General features: G+C 38.6%; 2 protein-coding genes across 4 annotated transcripts in view; both read right to left on the bottom strand.

Moving 5' to 3' along the window:
- The window catches only part of LOC126377065 (octopamine receptor Oamb), a 210,708-nt gene extending 194,610 nt beyond the window's left edge, over positions 1–16,098 (bottom strand). For all 3 annotated transcript variants that reach the window (XM_050024697.1, XM_050024699.1, XM_050024698.1), the window contains exon 1: positions 15,809–16,098. The gene's annotated coding sequence lies outside the window, so the exon portion shown is untranslated. The remainder of the gene's footprint in view (positions 1–15,808) is intronic.
- Positions 1–20,825, bottom strand: part of LOC126377068 (uncharacterized) — a 450,327-nt gene that overhangs the window by 178,165 nt on the left and 251,337 nt on the right. The gene's annotated exons all lie outside the window — the stretch shown is intronic.

Raw genomic sequence — 20,825 nt, 5'->3', positions numbered from 1 at the left:
TAAATAAGATGTAAAAATAATAGTTCAACCCTTTTCTTTCTGATTAGACGCTCGCGGCGTCGTGACAGCAAATATAAACATTGCCGTAAATAGAGTCTTCCTCATTAACTGTTAAGTATTGAAGAAAAGCTACTATACAGGGTGTTAGTGACGTCGTATTGAAAACTTTAAAGGATTAAAACCATTATTCTGAGTAATTATCAAGTGTAATAGGCTACTTTTTTTTTGTTGCACCATCCCGCATCCAAGTTTGTAAATGTTTATTTCCTTTTGGTGGTTGCCTGGAAGAAATTGTTCTAGAGCAATAAGGCCGCCCTAATTGTACTGTATTCATGTGTTAATTGTTTAAATGTAGTTCTGTGCAATAAAGTATATTTGATTTTTGATTTGATTTGCTACTTGAGAACCTAGTCAAATGAGATACTTTTTACGAAACGTCAAAACGAAAGTTTTCTTTGGAGTTTGTATGGAAATACTGTCCTGTGACGTCATCAATACAAACGATCAAACGTCGCATTCGTTCTTATTTTATTCATAAATAAAATTCGAAAATAAGTCGAAACGTAAAATGAGATTGATTATTGATCATCTTAGACTGGCTAGAAGCCAGATCAGCATTTCATAATTTATCTTGAACCCAGTCAAATACCCTATTTTCCATCGCAAAAGTATAGAACTGAAAATAATTTTGAAACGCACTAAATTAATTTTCAGACAGGAGCTACCGCTTCATATTAAATCAGAATCATGGTCTGAATCATCCCGACTTAAGATACAAAAGTACAAATAAGGTAACTTAACTATGTATACATAACTACTACACATACACTATGTATACTTAACTATGTATATGTGTGTGTGTGTATGTTTTATGTATATGTGTTGTCTGAGGGCAGCAGTAACTGTCAGTACTATTCAGAGGCAGAGGACAGGAGTCCTAGAGACAGGAGTCGCTTTGTAATAGACTACTCTGGGCGCCATCCCACTTGCGTCAGACAGAGTACTGCGGGGCGGAAGGCAAGAGGAAAACCACTGCCCTATTTTTCCCTAAAAAATGTGGCTCTTAAATTGATGATGATGAACTATGTATACTTAAACAAAGTGTAAACAATATCAAAACAAATTTCACACATCATTCATCACCTCGCAGAACCTCAGACACTCATTCAGACAAACAGATCACACTCTGGTGATTAGTGCTTACTCTAGCCATAGAGGCGGCTTACCAGCTCGCGACACCAAACAATTCACAACCCCGATATCGACCCCGCCGGCGTGGTCGAGAATTTCCCTCATTCAGCGCTTATCGCTATCGACCCCTAGGATCGTATGATTCTTTCAAATATTATTCCTCTCAGACGACGCTCTGAGCCGAGATTCGCGCCCAACAGGACACCCTCATGCCTGTTGTCTTAAATTATGAACCGGGTGAGAGCCCTCTGCGCTCCCCATTTGTCCGGCCAAGTAATTAATGCCATCTGCGGCAAATCTACAATAAGTCTAAATCTACAATAATAACGTCTGGTGTGTGCTATGCATAACGAATAACACCAAGAAGATACGTGATCAAAGCAGAATTAGATCCTTTGACTCTTTGATCTAATCCTGCGATATGTGACTCACTAACAGCTCTTTAAGGTCAAAAGCGAACCGATAAAAACAATTAAACCAAGGTAAGTATCAATTTAAAGGCAAAATTGCAACATAAAAATTAAGTCCCTGAACATTTGCACACAAATCTGCCATAATATTTGACCTCTATGACCATATAACAAGACAATGGCTTTAGCTGCCCACAGACGGTTTAATTTGTTTAAATAAGCATCGTTGTGCGGTCGGCCTAATGTCATTTAATTTCGGCCACACTGCATTTGGACGTAATTTGCGAAACTTAATAAGGAATTTTCGTAACGGCATATCCCGGACGCTTCATACAAAACACCTCGTTTTACACAGACACTACACATTGACGTTACAATATGTGTACACTTCGGTACCATGTCACATTAACTTTTTTGACAAATTGAACTGTAAGTCTCGCTAAATGTCAAATATGCTAGTGCGACAGGGTACTAAAGTGGGTACATGATATTACTCGTGACAGTGAAAGCCTGTACGATTGAAGACTGAAGTAAGACGGGGAAGGGGGGGGGGGATGAGGTAAACCAAGTTTAGCCGCTGTTGGGGAGCGGAGAGTTCGTTGTATATACATAAGTTGTTACATAAACAGCCTCCGTGGTCTAGTAGTTAGAGCGTTAGGCTCACGTTCTGGAGGTCCGGGTTCGATTCCCGAAGGCGACATAGTCAAAATCACTTTGTGAGACTGTCCTATGTTTGGGAAGGACTTTTCAGGCTTGTATCACCTGGTTGTCCGAAAAAGTAAGATGATTCCGTGCTTCGGAGGGCACGTAAAGCCGTTGGTCCCGGCTATTAGCCGTAAAAACACCTCCACCAACCCGCATTGGAGCAGCGTGGTGGAGTATGCTCCATACTCCTCCGGTTTATTGAGGGGAGGCCTGTGCCCAGCAGTGGGACGTATATAGGCTGTATATGTGTGTGTGTGTTACATATACGTCACATGATATCAACTCAGAATCACGGTCTGAATCATCCCCCTTAGTATTCGTTACGATGTCACTAACACCCTGTATTATGAAATTCTAATTACCTACTAAGTAAACACAGATCTAAAGATGACAAAAAAGTTTTTATTTTCTATTTAACTTGTTTATGAATTTTAATAACGAAAAATGTATGTACGTAGGCGACATTTTGTCACGATTTTCTATGACGTCACAGGTGGCTTTTGAAACAAATTCCATAGTAATTTCGTGGTTTGACGTTCAGTAAAAAGTAACTGATTTGACTAGTTGGAAACTTATTATAATGTAAGTGTAACCGTTGTACCGGGTGAGAGCCTCGCTCCCCATTTGTCCGGTCAAGTAGTAAATGCCATCTGCGGCAAATCTACAGTAAGTCTCGTCAAAAAAAATGCGGGTGTGTGTCAGGATCTACTTACCTCGGTGGGAAATATATGAATATATATATGTATGTATATATATATATATATATATATATATGTATATATATGTATGTATGTATGTGTAAAGTAAATGGTGCCTAGGCTTACGTACTGCGATTAAATCCAGGATGTTTTGAAGGAAGACCAGGTCAAGAGTATTCTAAACCGGCGACCATGCATGAAGTCTTTGACGAGAGTGGACGAAGCGAAAATGGTGTATCAGGATTGTAGTAAGTGGAATTCCGTTGGCTCTGCCTACCCCAATGGGAAATAGGCGTGATATTATGTGACATACGTACACTAAAAACGACACATATTAGTTTCACATATTGTAATCAATACCACAGAGATCTTATCTAGAGGCATAATAGGCATATTGCGTGTGCCTAACTCCGCCGAAAAGATTAAAATGTAAAACTATTAAAATGTCATTACAATACGTGTAGATACTTACAAATATTATTGATAAAACTCTATTATTGGAAATGGTTGAGTACACTACCTATTACTTGTAAGTATTCACTATAAATAGACATAAAAAAATACTTTTGTTTATTTAAGAAATGTCAAAAGATTAAATCGATCAACTTAGCGCAGCACTAATTTGGCTTTGCTCAAAGTCACATCACTATCACATTTTTGAGGAATTTGGTGAGATAATCCGGTAAAGCTAGTAAGAGCAATTATTGCGGTGTACACACCAAGAACCAAACCCAAGACCTCCAAGTCGAGACCCGAAAACTCTTATCACTATACTACAGAGACTTTTAAATTACCATCTTAAATATTAATTTGAATAAAACACCAAGAAAAAACTGACTTCCTAATGCGTTTGAATGAATGAAGGAATAAAATAAAAGAATTTTAATTAGCACCCGAAGTTTATCTGAGCGTGAAGCTGCCAAAATAAGGGACTTTCCATAAACTACGTTCTCCAAAAATAATATAGATGGCGCTGTCTAGATTTCACGTGATAATAACCTATTTTCTCAATACTCGGGTACAGAATTATTCAAAAATATAATGTAATACAAATGATGTTAGTGACACCACCGTAATAGAATAGAATAGAATAACTTTATTCCCAAAACAGTGAAGGTTACAAAAGCATTTACATAAATTAAGTTTAACAATTTGTGACTAGTAGCTAACGCTGCCCAGGGAAATGGGACTGACTCAGCATATTGTTGCTAAGAGTACGGTACGAATGCCCACTCTCACCAACACTGATATTCTGCCAGTACCCATATTACGCTTATAATTAGTAATAAATGAATTGAACGTGCCAACAAAAAACCGTGCCGTGAATTGTTTAAACGGAAATATATATATATATAATATAATAAAAAAATAATAATATATAATATAATAGTATATAATATATATATAAATAAGTAAGGTTAACAAAGTACTAAATGAAAATCAGTAGTAATAAATACTTACTAGTAGAGAGTGAAGTAACATCGTAACGAATACTGAGGGGGATGATTCAGTTCATTATTCTGAGTTAATACCAAGTGTAATTTTTCGACGCAAAATTCATTATATATTTTTCTATCATTTTTTAATTATTTTCAATTCTATACTTTTGCGATAGAAAATTCCACTTGATATTAACTCAGAATAATGAACTGAATCATCCCCCTCAGTATTCGTTACGATGTCACTTCAATCCCTACAAGTAAATACTTACAAGTGTTAGTGACACTGTAACCAATACTGAGGGGAACGATCATAATTCTAAGTTTTTATCAATTGGGATTTCCTGAAGAGAAATTAATACAATTTTTTAATAAATTTAAAAAAATATTTTGTTGCACTAGATATCAACTCACCGGGCGAGAGCCTTCAGCGCTCCCTATTTTTCCGTCCAAGTAGTTAATGCCATTTGCGGCAAAACAACAAGTCACGTCAAAAAAAAAATGATATCAGCTCAGAAACTAAATAATTCGAGTATTCAGTACGAAGTCATGGTCCATTCCCCTACATTGGTTAATGGGAGGCCTTTGCCCAGCAGTAGGACGTGTATAGGGTATTTATGTTATGTATAGCTGTCATTAACCCGTCCCTTTCTTTTTCGGTGGATAAGAAAAAGACAGGTATAACTTAAAATAAAAATTAAATTGTAAAAGAATCAGCACCAGTATACTTTTAATACTTGGTGAGGATACAAAATGTCGTTATAGGAAGAAAAGACGGTATTTGATTAATCTACCGTACTTCCTTCGCTGCTTCGTTGGCTCCGCATTATATTTGTGGCAAAGCTATGAATATTAACTAGGTTTACAATGTCGTGTCTTCAGCTGTGTATATAAAGTGAACATCGGCATAGTAACATCACAGAATACATTTCTAAACATAAACAATGTATATCATTCTTCTTCTACTGTGTGGGTTGAGGTGGAGTACCAACCTCATCAACCCTGGTGTCAGGGTTACTATTGAGCCGCCAAAGGCTTGGTGTCATGGCTCATGTAACGACGACTTACTTACATCAGTAAGTAATAACCGGGACCAACGGCTTAACGTGCCTTCTGAAGCACGGATCATTTTACTTTTTGGACAATCAGGTGATCAGCCTCTAATGTCCTAACCAAACTAGGGATCACAAAATTATTTTTGTGATATGTCCCCACCGGGATTCGAACCCGGGACCTCCGGATCGTGAGCCCAACGCTCAACCACTGGACCACGGAGGCCGTTTGTGTATCATTAATAAGAAATGACAAAATGATGATGTCGTGATGTTTCTCGATGTAATTCTCGGACGGCTCAACACGCTCGTCCCCGCTTGACAAGAGCTGCGGGTTCAAGTCCGAGTAATAAAAAAACAAGTAAAAAAAATCCACTAACAAATAATCCCTAAAAAAAAATAGGCTTATGTATAGAGTTTTAGTAACATCGAACCGAATACTGAGGGGATTGTTCAGCTTCTGAGTTGATATCAAGTAAAACAAAATAATTTAAAAGTACACTAAATATTAATTTTCCGACAAGAGATTCCACTTGAAATTAGCTCAGAATCATAGTCTGAATCATCTCCCTCCAGTATTCGTTATGGTGTCACTAGCATCCGTACTTGTATGCATAGGTACTTGTAGGGAGTGAGCTGATATCGTAACGAATACTGAGGGGGATGGTTAAGCTCATTATCCTGAGTTAATATCAAGTTGAATTTTACATCGCAAAAGTATAGAATTAAAAAAATAATAATATGGAGAACCACAAATAAAAATATATAAAATTTGCGACGTAAATCTCCACTTGATATTAACTCAGAATCATGGTCTGAATCATCCCCTCAGTATTCGTTACGATGTCATTAACACCCTGTGTACAATTTTACAGTAAAATACCAGACGATATTTTAAATTTCGCCATCTAATTAATAACTGGTGTATACTGCCTATACTGATTGTAATAACCAACCAGACACGATCCAACCATATTTTATTCAAACACAATGACTTGCGCACCTTTTACATAGTGCATGTGTTATGCATAAATTATTGTATGAATGAAATCAATACCATACAAGCAATAATAATTGCTTGACTGATTTTAACTTCTAGCATAGAATATACTACGTGTAGAAGGGACACTAAGCCCTGGACCGATACGATAGGCGCTTGATTTGCCTCATCGTGAAAAAAGGGCAGCCCTAGAACTTTTCTTTTCCTGTAGCCTAATTAACGTCCCACTGCTGGGCAAAGGCCTCCCCCTTCTCTCTCCAACCCTCCCTGTCTTGGGCATCGTTCCGCCAGGTGTGCCGTAAGGCGTCCAGCTCGTCCCTCCACCGTCGTCGTGGTCTATCTTGACGTCGACGACCCTGTGGGGACCAATCAGTTGTAATTTTGGCCCACATTTCCGGATGCATACGGCAGACATGTCCCGCCCATTCCCACTTCAGTTTAGCAGATTTTTCTCCAACATCTGCCATTTGAATTCTGGAGCGCAGCGTCGTGTTTCTATTGCGATCGATCAGTTTAACACCTAACATACTGCGCCCTAGAACTTAGAAATTTAAAATAAAAAACGTCTAAACTACTAAACTAAACTCCACTACACCTCTATCACTAAACTCGTCGTCTTAAAGCGTCTCGTCGAGGCAAACCATGATCCAAAGGCTGGCAGCTACTTTTGTCCAAGGGTTGGTTTAGCAGTTCAAAGGGGAAATGTTGCCAGTCTTTTGGACACTTTGCCTCGGTGTGATGCTTTGGAGGACTTTAAAAAAAAAAACGTTTATTTTCAGACTACAGTCCATAGACATGTTAGTATGATTAACTTACATGCTATGTTAGTAACAGGTAATAAAGTAATGTAGATAATAAAATATTGAAGACTATAGAGAACCGGAGAGGAAATATGATTGGCCACCTGATACGACACGATTCATTTATAACAAACATTATAGAAGGAAAAATTGAAGGGAAGAGAGGAAGGGGTAGACCTAGGATAACATTTATGAAACAAATAAAAGAGAAGGTGCAGGTCGTGTCGTATCGGGAGGTGAAGGTTTTGGCGGGAAGAAGAGAGGAATGGCGGTTACTCCACCGACAAGAGCGCAGCTCTTAAATAGAAAGAGAGATAATAAAATATTTATTTTGTGTTTAATAAATTATTATTTGATTCTGAATAAAATAAAAAAGTAAATTTTATTACGGGTAAATTTGACCCAGGATGTTAGCGACAATGATTTCTTTCTCACTAATATTAGTATTACACAGATACACACACATACACAATAAAAATAAGACATTTATATACTGCTCCTGTACGGTCACGAGCATTAATATGTATCCACTTTGGTACCATGTCACATAAACTTTTTTGACAAATTGAACTGTAAGTCTCACTAAATGTCAAATATGCTAGTGCGACAGGGTACTAAAGTGGGTACATTATATTGCTCATGACTGTACAAGTGACTGATGAAGAACGTCTAGGGCCCTGTGCCGAGGTTTTTCTTGCAGCTTCTTTTCCCCGGCTATACAGGTTATGAGAAGCTGCAGTAGTTTTAGGCGGATGAGACGTTCGTTATGTGAAAATTGACGATTCAAAGTGTAACTATGTTACCTACTGAATAAAGATATTTTTGAATTTTGAATTTTGATGGAGCAATGAGTCATGTACGGACAGTCCAGCCTACTTACAATCATGCAATACATAAAAAAAACGTTTTATATATAATTTTATCGGCTTTCTTTTGAAAACTTTTTTAATTCGAAAGTTTTAATTTTAAAAGTTTGATACTCTTAGTTTTCTGGCCAGTGTTTGTTTTGTTTATACTGTTTTTTTTCCCGAAGAACACAAATCAACTTGACCTTTCTAATTACTGGACACGCAAAGAACGATGCTATCTAGAATAATCCGGTTGTCTGGCTGGAGGTACGGGTGTTATAGATAATTGATCTGAATTATAGTCATTATCATTAATCCATGCGATGACGTCATTAGTATTATAAGTTCAATACACATAAACTCACTACCCTAATCGCTGGCTTTCAATATTGTCATACATAATCATAAACAGCCTGTATACGTCCCACTGCTGGGCACAGGCCTCCCCTCAATCAACCGGAGGGGGTATGGAGCATACTCCACCACGCTGCTCCAATGCGGCTTGGTGGAGGTGTTTTTACGTCTAATAGCCGGGACCAACATCTTAACGTGCCCTCTGAAGCACGGAATCATCTTACTTTTTTGGACAATCAGGTGAAACAAGCCTGAAAAGTCCTTACCAAACAAAGGACAGTCTCACAAAGTGATTTCGACAATGTCCCCATCGGGAATCGAACCCGGACCTGCAGATCGTGAGCCTAACGCTCTTACCACTAGACCACGGAGGCTGTTACGTATATATGTGCAATATTGTCATAGACTTTGCTTTTTTGATGAATTTGCCCCGAGACGGGACAGGCAAAGGAACATAGCCATACAGCCTAGTCAGACGAGATTTACCTTCACGTAATCTTTGGAGGTCTAAGGCATTTATTTTCTTCTTGTCATTGTCTTCTAGGCCAATTCTCCTGTTTGTTTTACCCGAGCCACACTGTCACTTTTCAGCATTAGAATGCTACATTATCTAAGAGTAACATAGGCTATTTAACTATTACTAGAATGGAGGTTCTCAATAAAATTTTACTCTTAGAAAAAATGGTCACCCGTGCGAAGCCGGGACAGGCCCTATAAAAAAAATATTCATCTGTATATAAAAAAAACTCATCTGTGACCTTTATTTCCACCCACGACTCCATCCGTCTTCGATTATACGCGCGGTACGTTTGTTTATTGCTGGTTTAGGTTTCATACAAGACCATTAAACCGGCCCTATGGGGGATAGAGTCATGTTCTTTGCCCTACTCTACCTTCTCTACTGGGGTAATTCCTATTCAGCGCGTCCTTGCCGCGGGGCTGGGCGCCTCTTCTGCAGGCCAGAGTGATGGCTGAGGTCGGATAGGGACCCAGACCTCAACGGTTTCAGAGGTGGAGATGGGGCTAGACACAGGGAGTGTAAACAAAAACTAACAGAAGCAGTACTATTCAGAGAGAAAAAGAGAGAGAGATATTCGGACAGGAGTCCTAGTACGGCTTTGAAATAGACTACTCTGGGCGCCATCCCACTCGCGTCAGAATACTGCGGGGCGGAAGGCAAGAGGGAAACCACTGCCCTGTGTCTCCTTGAAGAAGTAATACCTATGGAGAATGCCATATCGACGCGATACGATTTATTCCACACACTTTGTATCGCCATAAGAGATAATTTCTAAGATACAACCATTCTTTGTACTTCTCTTGGTCTTAAGCTATCTCCGTACGATTGTCTTCTATATCATTGCTTTAAGTTTACGCGGTTATTATCATAATTAAAATACATAATAACGGGATTAAATCAGGGATATGAGACTCCCGATATTTCGACACTGTTGCAAGTGCCATGATCACGGGATGACTGATGAGATTGGAGAGGATTAGGTATCCCTGATTTAAACGCGGTAAGAACCCGTTATTATAATATGTTTTAATTGTAATCTATGTCGTTTAGCGATTTATGCGCGTCAATATAATGGACGGACAGAGCTACTTTTGTATTTGTTATCATTAGTTTTTGTATAGTAGATACGCAGAACTTAATTTACTAAAAAATTAAATACCTATAAATTTGCGCAGATAAAAACTTATTTTTAGTCCGAACGAGGGGGCCCTCGTTAGTAAGCCGAAAAGGGAAATAGAGCGTGATAAATAGATAAAAATGCGTCATAGTAGAAGTAGTTGTTTCTACGCTGAACTAACAGCCTCCGTGGTCTAGTGGTTAAAGCGTTAGGCTCACGATCTGGAGGTCCGGGTTCGATTCCCGATTGGGACATTGTCGAAATCACTTTGTGTGACTGTCCTTTGTTTGGTAAGGACTTTTCAGGCTTGAATCACCTGATTGTCCGAAAAAGTTCATCTTACGTCTCCGTGCTTCGGAGGGCACGTTAAGCCGTTGGTCCCGGCTATTAGCCGTAAAAACACCTCCACCAACCCGCATTGGAGCAGCGTGGTGGAGTTTGCTCCATACCTCTTCCGGTTGATTGAGGGGAGGCCTGTGCCCAGCAGTGGGACGTATATAGGCACTTTATAACGCTGAACTGGGAGCGATTAAAAAAACATAGAATGCGTTGAACTTAGAGTTGCTTCTTAGTTCGACTGGATTTGCGCCAATCAGTTTTCTTCCTCTATCATGTGGGTTGAGAGGTGGATTACCAACCCCATCAACCCTGCTGTTAGGGTTACTATTGAGCCGCTAAAGTCCCTATCATACACTACTACATCACACACATTACATCAGTTAGTAGTAACCGGGACCAACGGCCTAATGTGCCTTCCGAAGCACGGATCATCTTACTTTCGGGCAAACAGGTGATCAGCCTGTAATGTCCATCGTGATATATCCCCACCGAGATTTGAACCCGGAACCTCCGGATTGTGAGCCGAACGCTCAAACCTCGGAGATTTTTATGTGAGTTATTAAATGAATTATTAATTTATCTTAAATGTAGTTTTCACTAACGCGGCTCAGCCATCACATTGATCTAACAGAAAGGTCGGTGAGGGTACTTAGTTCATCTTGCGATGGATGTACCTCTGCCCACCCCAATTGGCATATAGTCGTGAGCATGTTGTTATGTTATGTTAACGCGTTCAGCTGCTTATCTTTCCGAGCATGTCGTAAAAACCGACAGAGGGATTGCGTTCTTTCTAACATGATGGCACATTATATTTTCACAATTATCTTATCGCTTGTCTCAACAAAGTTGTTTAACTACCGTATTGCTAAATAGAATTTGACATAACATAACATAAATTCATCATCACCAGCCCATTAACGTCCCCACTGCTGGGGCACGGGCCTTCCCTATGGATGGAAGGGAGATCGGGCCTTAAACCACCACGCGGGCACAGTGCGGATTGGTGGTTATTAACGACTGCTAATGCAGCCAGGACCAACGACTTAACGTGTCTTCCGAAGCACGGAGGAGCTCGAGATGAAAACTTTTTTTTTCTGTGGTCACCCATCCTATGACCGGCCTTTGCGAAAGTCGCTTAACTTCAACAATCGCAGACCGACGTGTTAACCGCTGCGCCACCGAGCTCCTCCATAAATTATGTAGGTACAATAAGGTGCAAAAGTTTAATCAGTTTCTTGCAATAAATTAACTGGTTGCACTTAAGACCTCCTGGTTACACGTCTTTTCGTTAATAGACCAAAAACACCTACAAAAATATAAATTTTATAATTATGACAACTAATCGTTCATAATTTCACCACTTACAAATAATTCGCCGGCATCAGTGACTGAACTTATGCTCTTTGATTGTACATAATATCATATGAGCTCACGACTATATTCCAACTGGGGTAGTCAGAGGTACATCCATCTCAAGATGAATTAAGTACCCACACTTCACCGAGCATTCTGAGACAACTGTAGCAAAAACTTCAGATAAATTAACACTTTCAAGGACAGAACGTCTAATCTTCTTCTTATCGTGTCGATGGAAAACTAAATAGTATCATTGACATCCCATTGACATTCAGAATTTGCCTTTCAACTGCTTTAAGACAGTAGTTAAACAAAAACTTTCCAAAAAAGGTTATTATAAAGTTAGTGATTATTTAGAAGATATGAATGCATGGGATTAACTGTCTGAGAACTGATATTAGGCAGCTAAATTACTCAATTGTATATCAATATTTTATGTTTATTTTTATTTTTTTAAAGAACGTCTAGGGCCCTGTGCCGAGGTTTTTCTTACAGCTTCTTTTCCCCGGCTATACAGGTTGTGAGAAGCTGCAGTAGTTTTAGGCGGATGAGACGTTCGTTATGTAAAAATTGACGATTCAAAGTGTAACTATGTTACCTACTGAATAAACATATTTTTGAATTTGAATTTGAACATCGCCCCTTAACTTGGCAACAAGTATGGCGCTATCTGCAGCGCTCATCAGGTCCTCCTGCGTGCAGGTGTTCGGGCACGCAGAATACGATGTAAGATGTTCCGTCGTTTGGGGAACAGTGCTGCACCTGCGCTTTAAGTCCGAGCCATCCGAGAAACCCCACCTGAACAAATTACAGCGAACGAACGATGAACGACTAATGACATTCCGATTCCAAGGTGTCATACTACCTATTATAAACCATCAATGACTCATGGTATCTGTCTGTGAAGGGGTTAATAACTCTTTGGTGGAAGTCTGGTACCAGGATTCGAACCGGCGCTTCTGTTACCAGCATGATAGGTGGGGGGGAGTCTTATCTCCGTATTTAATGGTCAAGCCAACTGTGTTAGTGAAAATTGTACTTAAGATAAGTTAACTCAAGTGCAAGTTCGGTACCGGTGGTCGAACCGGCACTCCCCATTTGAGTAGGAAGCTAGTGATGCAAGACCATAGTGACTTCATGCTACACACCCCGTACACTTCATAAAAACTTCATTTTTAAAAAAAAAACATTTAAGGCCCTGTGCCGAGGTTTTTCTTGCAGCTTCTTTTCCCCGGCTATACAGGTTATCAGAAGCTGCAGTAGTTTTAGACGGATGATACGTTCGTTATGTAAAAATTGACGATTCAAAGTGTAACTATGTTACCTACTGAATAAAGATATTTTTGAATTTGAATTTGAAACAACCTCGTTTAACACAGACACTACACATTGACATTATCGTACCCGCACATATAGAATAGAATAGAAATAGTTTATTATAAAAGCACGCCACACACAAAACGAAGACAATAACATCATTTAAACTTTTGACAAAGCAATTATAAGAAAATGCAAAACTGATGTTCGTCGAAATGACCATAAGGTGGTGGTGGACGTCAAGAGATAAAATGGTCTCACTCAGCACAAGTCGCGGCGTGAACCACGACGCTGGGATTATGTGGACCCTGTGGGTTGGGTGTGACACCTGACGCCATATTGAATTGAAGACTAAAAATGATCGAGGGGGTGAGGTAAACCTAGCTCAGCCGCTGGCGGGGAAAGGAGAGTTGCCGTTCTATACGTAGTAATATATTATTCCTAATTCTATGCTAGTAGTACGTAAATAAGGGACCTTTTTAGTTTCGGCATGTCTGTCTGTCCGTCACTACCCTTTCGCTCACTCATTACCCTTTATCCTCACAAAAGGTACGTAAATGTATGTTACGTGATCCGAAAACAGTTTTTTTTTTATATTGGTTTGTTTCTTTTTTATTTTATGGCCTGGTTGGGCAAAGATCATCACGCACTGGGTACCACAGGACGGACACCGTAGACGTGGTAGACCCCGGAAACGATGGCGCGATGATCTCGACGGTTATCGAAAAGACTGGATAGAGCTCGCATAGAACCGGGATACTTGGAAAGACATGGGGGAGGCCTTTGCTCAGCAGTGGGATCATACAGGCTAATAATAATAATAATGGTTACATAGCGTATACAGGGTGTTAGTGACATCATAACAAATACTCTGAGGGATGATTCAGACCATGATTCTGAGTTAATATCAAGTGGAATTTTCCGTCGCAAAATTCATATTATTTTTTTAGTTTTTTTAAATTATTTTTAATTCTATACTTTTGCGATGGAAAATTCCACTTGATATTAACTCAGAATAATCAGATGAATCATCCCTCTCAGTATTCGTTACGATGTCACTTACACCCCGTACAAGTACATACAGTAGCCATACAAGTAGGTATGGGTGGTAGTAACACTGTAACGAATACTGAAGGAGATGATTCAGACCATGATTCTGAGTCGATATCAAGTGGAATTTCCTGTCGGAGAAGTCATGAAAATTTTAGAGCTTATTTAAATTATTTTCCGTTCCATACTTTTGCGACGGAAAATTCCACTTGATATCAACTCAGAATCATGGCCTGAATCATCCCTCAAAGTTTTCGTTACGATGTCACTAACACCCTGTATATAGCCTGGTTACATAGACCTTTAGGCCGTTTTATATTGATTTTATCCATACCACAGATTATAGAAAGAAAGGAGATATGTCCTCAGTACGAAATAGGATAGTTTTCAACTAGTCGAATCAGTTATTTTGTACTGAACGTCAAATCATGAAATTACTTACTATGGAATTTGTATGAAAAGCAGACGACAGAAGCAGATGACGTCATAGAAAAACGTGACAAAATGACGCACTTATTATTATATTTTTCTTATTTAATATTCATAAATAAGTTAAATAGAACGGATTTTCATGCAGTTTTCACTAGTTAATTTACATTAGGGAAATATTGTACTCAAGCGCTAGTATAAAATATTACTTATGTGAAATGTTCTATTACAATATCTCCCTAGCATTATCCCGTTTTTCACAAGGTCCGCTTACCTAACCTGAAGATTTGACAGGTCTAGTTTTTTACAGAAATTGCCTGTCTGACTTTCCAACCCGCGAAGGAAAAACCAGCCTAACACAGGTTAGGTCACATATCTTCGAAAATGCATTCTCGGGGATGTGGGTTTCCTCACGATGTTTTCCTTCACCGCTGAGCACGTGATAATAATTTATGATAGAAACATGAAATATTTCATAACTAATCTCAATATATATTATCAAAGTAGCTTCCCCATAAAATTTCCGAATAATATTAGGTGACCTAACTACTTGTAATTTTAAACCGTTTCGTCATATGGCCAAAGCCAGTAATGTGCTAAAACCGGGAATGTTGCGAAAACCTTTTAATAGTCAGGACACTGGCTGCTTTCATTTTTCAAATTGTTCTTTCTCTGCCTAAAAGTCAGGCAATAGTGTTGCGCCTGCAACTTTCCCAAAGTGGGAAAATTCCCGGGAACGGCATAACACTAGACAAAACAAACTATATTAAGCCAAAATGTAGGTGTATTGGTTTTAGTCAAAATATTAGAAATTAAAGATAACAATTTGCGTAACTGCCTATGGATGATAATTTTAATGACCCGTGAAATAACAACAATAATTTATATAGACAGGTAAATAGGTATTCAGTAATATGAATAATAAAATTGAAAAAAAGTGAGTATTTTATGTATTTAAAATAACTACTTAATTAAGATAATTCGTGGTCGTATGAAGCTACTTACACAAATAATATTTAAATGTAAGGATGGTACCTACTTTCTTGTAAGTTTTCATACTACCTTGAATTATCTTAAGTATTTCACCTAACCATAAAATAATATTCACTTATTATATTTTTTATTTAAATTATTATCTTTTATCGAGTTAGAAAATAAATTATAAAAAAATAATATAATTTACCTGATAAAAAGACTCCTAAAGCAGTATTTCCTTCACTTTTACAAAGATCCAATGCAAAATCCACTCCAAAAAAAATAAAAACGTACACTTTTGATCCCACGCACAAAATATCTAAAATCACGCACAAAATAAATTCATATTTAAAACTTTAGAGTCGTGAGTTTAAAAAGTTAGGAGAAATTTAGTTTAGTTTTTAATTTAATTTTGATTAAGTATATTTAGTTTTTAGTTTCGTTTACGAAAGTTGTACCGGTCGCGGCGAATGCTATATTGGCGCGCGTTTCCTGTGAATGGCGCCTACTGACTGCCGAGCTGAACGAAATCGCACACATGCGCAAACGGTGGGCGACATTCAGTCAAATTGTACTACTTTTAGTGTTATCTCTTTTACTGTTTTACTGATATAAATAGTCAGGGCAAATATAGATACGTGTGCACGAATTTATGGCATTAAAACTGAACTGGTTCGTATATATAATTGTTTTGGCAAAGACAACTCTATCGTTGACACGTGAACAGATTTATTTTCTCTAAATGAAAACTTAATGTCTCCTAGCTTAATTGAAATTCGTGAATTTGAAAATGGAATTAAATTGTAAGTGCAGTTTTTACCGACTTCAAAAAAGGAGGAGGTTCTCAATTCGACCGTATATTTTTTTTTTTTTTTTTTTATGTTTGTTCGGGCATATCTTCGTCGTATATGAACCGATTTTGATAATTCTTTTTTTGTTTGAAAGGAGATATACCCAAGGGGGTCCCATGTCAAGGAAGTCAGGATCTGATGATGGAAGACCAGAGAAATCGAGGGGAATTTTCAAAAATCGTAGGAGCGACTAGTGCGTTTGTAAGTCATATTGATCGGATCGATCTTTAGACTTCGGGAAAACTTCCCGACCTTCGAAAACTGGTCAGCATCAGGGAGATACCCTATGGCCTGGCAAAACTATACAACCTGGAGCAATTTTTCTTTCACGAAACGTATTTAAATCTTGATCAAATTCAATCGCCGGTGCAAAAAAACAAAATGGCGGAAAAAAAAGATGGCCGCCATACAAAATTTTGTCGATTTTGGAAGAAGCCCGTTTGGGTAAAAATAATGTATGGGGTGCTTACTCAAAACGTCATGTAGAGTACGGAAATACTTTCTGGTCACCAAAAACTGCTCCGCATCAGAGAGATACTCTACGGCCTGGCAAAACTATCGCACGTGAACCAATATTTCTTTCAGAGCACTTATTTAAATCTTGGTCAAATTCCATAGCGCGTAAAAAAAAAACAAAATGGCGGAAAAACAAGATGGCCGCCATACACAATTTTGTTTTTTCAGAAAATGTCTCGGGATATAAAATATATATCGGGGTTGTGATCGGATCGTCATGTTAAGTATGGAAATACTTCTCGATTTTCGAAAACTGCTCCGCATCAGGGTGACACCCTACGGCCTGGCGAAACTATCACACCTGAACCAATTTTTCTTTCACGAAACCTATTTAAATCTTGGTCGAATTTAATGGCCGGTGAAAAAAATACAAAATGGCGAAAAAACAAGATGGCCGCCATACAAAATTTTGTTTTTCCAGAAAATGTCTTGGGGGTAAAAATGATGTATAGGGGTGTGATCGGAACGTCATCTTTGAAAACTGCTCCCAATCAGGGAGACATCCTACGGCCTGGCAAACCTATTGCACCTGGATTTTGTTTGTTTCCACGACACCCATTTAAATCTTGGTCAAATTCTGTCGCCGGTGAAAAAAAACAAAATGGCGGAAAAACAAGATGGCCGCCATACGAAGAGGGACAGTTTCGAATAAACAGGACACGCGAGCTGCTTTAGCAGCGAGCGAACCACGCGAAATCTACTGTATCTATATGTATGCGTGAGTGTGTATGATAGCAGCTTCCACTGACAACCACATTTGTGTATGTACACATACACATGTGTGTGTGTGTGCGTGTGTGTGCGCGCGCGTGTTTGTGTGTGTGTGTGTGTGCGCGTGTGTCTGTGTGTGTGCGTGTGTACGTGCGCGTGTGCTCGTGTGCGTTAGCGCGTGTGTGTGTGTGTGTGTGTAAACATGTTCATCAATAATAATTGTGATCACTACTAATAATATATTATATTATTATATATGAATATAAATCAGAAAATCTGTCTGTCTGCATCCTTGCTCGGTCTAACCATCACTTAAAATCGTAAAATAAAATAAAATTTTTAACAAAAAAAAACCGACTTCAAACGCAAAACTAAAAAGCAATAAATAAATTTACTTCGCACAAAGTAATTAGTACGTATTTTCAATTAGTTAATTAATTTATAATTCTGAAGTCGGTGCCAAGTAAATGCTACAACAACCCTACTACAATATCAAATTACTATGTACACACAATATTGTTTAATACCTATATCAAAGCAATTACAAAACAATGTCAAACAAAAAATTACAAAACAATCAGTATTGAAAAATATATGAATCGGTACTTCGTTGTAGCATTTCCTTGGCACCGGCTTCAGAATTATAAATTAATTAACTAATTGAAAATACGTACTAATTACTTTGTGCGAAGTAAATTTATTTATTGCTTTTTAGTTTTGCGTTTGAAGTCGGTTTTTTTTTGTTAAAATTTTTTTACAGGTGTACTTAAATATAATTGTACAGTCTTAATAACCAACCCACCCAACCACTACCCACTTTAGAACCCTGTCGTACTATTATATTTCGTGTACAGAAAAACCTGTCGATAGGATTATGAGACACCTTTTTGATTGTAAAATGTTTATTGTTCCTCCTCACCGAGCTTTCTGTTAGACCATCGTGATAAGTGGTGATCCGTATCGCCGTATATACATAATGCTCGAGCTGATTGTGTCACTGAAAACTGCACTTAAAAAAAATAATAGCCTACTGGTGCAAGTCCGGTACCTAAATAAATAAATAAATAAAATAAAATAAAAAATCAGAACCGGCGCTCCCCGTTTGAGCTGGTGTACCAGAAAACCACAGTGACTTTATTGTAAATATATAATTATGTTCGCTGAGACGTAGCTGCCATACGTACACTCTCATACATGGTACATTAGTATAGTAAACTATTTTTAATTACAAATAATAAATAGACCTACCTTACTAATTTGTTTTCCCGACGTTTCGGTCGTGTTGCAGCGACCGTGGTCGCGGGATGACTGACGCGACGAGTGGTTGTCATTGCGAACGTGTTGTAGGTGTAACTACCCTCACTTCACAACTATTAATAAGGTAAAGGTTTTTAACTTATTTAATATTTAATCACGTGTCGACCCGATTAAAATATAGATTGAGTAAAATAAAATAGACAGATACTTAATCAGGATTGAGCAGTTATCGTGAAGACAAATAAAAAAAATCTATTTATTTATAAAAATATATTATTTACATTTCGAAAAACCACTAGGTACTTTAAACATTATAGAACAATATAAAAATACATGCGCAGGATACACACGAGCCAATAATAGGCTTCCACAAATAAACGTACTTAGATAGTATAAATCGGTTTGACAGCATTAATTTTTTAACACTATACTAAATACTAAATGCAGAGTCTATGGAATTCCATTTGCTTAGATCCTGACACACTTCTCTTGCTTCCTCCACATTCATCAATAGTTCCATACACTCACGCCGGTTCAGAGTACTGAACCTTTTTCAAGGACATCTCCAATTGGCCATTGTACGTTCTTCTAGGTCTTCCTCTGCCAGCCCTACCACCAATCATTCTATACTGCTTTCGTAATCATATTAGCCTTCGTCCGCTTTATGTAACAAAGTAAAAGAAAAATATTAATGTTAGTCAGTCTTCTTCTATCGTGTGAGTTGTGAGGTGAATTACCAACCTCATCAACCCTGGTGTCAGGGTTACTATTGAGCCGCCAAAGGCCCCTGACATGACTCATGTAACGACTACGTACTTACCTCAGTAAGTAGTAACCCTTCCGCCTTCCGAAGCACGGATTATCTTACTTTTTGGACCATCAGGCGATCAGCCTGTAATGTCCTAAACAAACTAGGGAACACACAATGATTTTTGTAATGTTAGTCAGTGTATAAAGATTTTATATTTATTATTATATCCAGTAACTTCATCATTCAAAATGAGTACTTGTCGATGGACCGAACCAATTGAGGTCCAAAAGTTTTGGGCCGTGTATTTAGTTTTTCGGGTGTTTTGGACCAAAACTACTAAACACCGGAATAAATTATAACACCATGAAATCAGAAATCAAAATTACTTATTCAACGTAATTATCACGGATAAACTTCTTGAAGGTCAATGTAATATTTTTGAATTTACGTCATTTCGCAAGGTGTTATGGCTGAGGAGAAGAAATATTGTATGGAAGGGTCATGTTTGCCTTTTTTTTTGACGTGACTTATTGTAGATTTGCCGCAGATGGCATTAACTACTTGGCCGGACAAATGGGGAGCGCTGAAGGCTCTCACCCGGTACAACGTTTAAGACAACAGGCCTGAGGGTGCCCAGTTGGGCGCGAACCTCGGCTCAGGGCGTCGTCTGAGAGGAAAAATATTTGAAAGAATTAATCGACCCTAGTGGGTCGATAGCGATAAGCGCTGAATGAGGGAAATCGTCGACCACGCCGGCGGGGTCGGTATCGGGGACCTGAAGTGTTTGGTGTCGCGAGCTGAGTGGCTGCCCCTAGGCTAGAGTAATCGGGTCGTCGGGATCGTATATTACGTCCTTCGGACGCCGATACTTTGTCATGTTTGCCGAATGTAACATGATAGGTAGGGAAATGTTGTGGACACCTCCTGGACGCAGAGGCAGAGGCAGACCCAGATAGCGATGGAGACACGACCTGGTCGCGTTTCAGATTGATTGGAGAGAGATCGCTCAGGACAGGCAGAACCAGCAGTGAAAGGACAATTTCCACCCCGCGCTGCTATGTGTTTAGTGCAAGCTTCACCTTCTTTTATGAATGTGTATTCTAGGTTTAAAGGAAATATAGTTCCGTCACGAGTTCCCA

The sequence above is a fragment of the Pectinophora gossypiella genome, chromosome 22, assembly GCF_024362695.1.
Source record: "Pectinophora gossypiella chromosome 22, ilPecGoss1.1, whole genome shotgun sequence".
NCBI lineage: Eukaryota > Metazoa > Arthropoda > Insecta > Lepidoptera > Gelechiidae > Pectinophora > Pectinophora gossypiella.
Note: the sequence above shows the minus strand (reverse complement) of the source record. Positions and strands in the feature narration are given on the sequence as shown.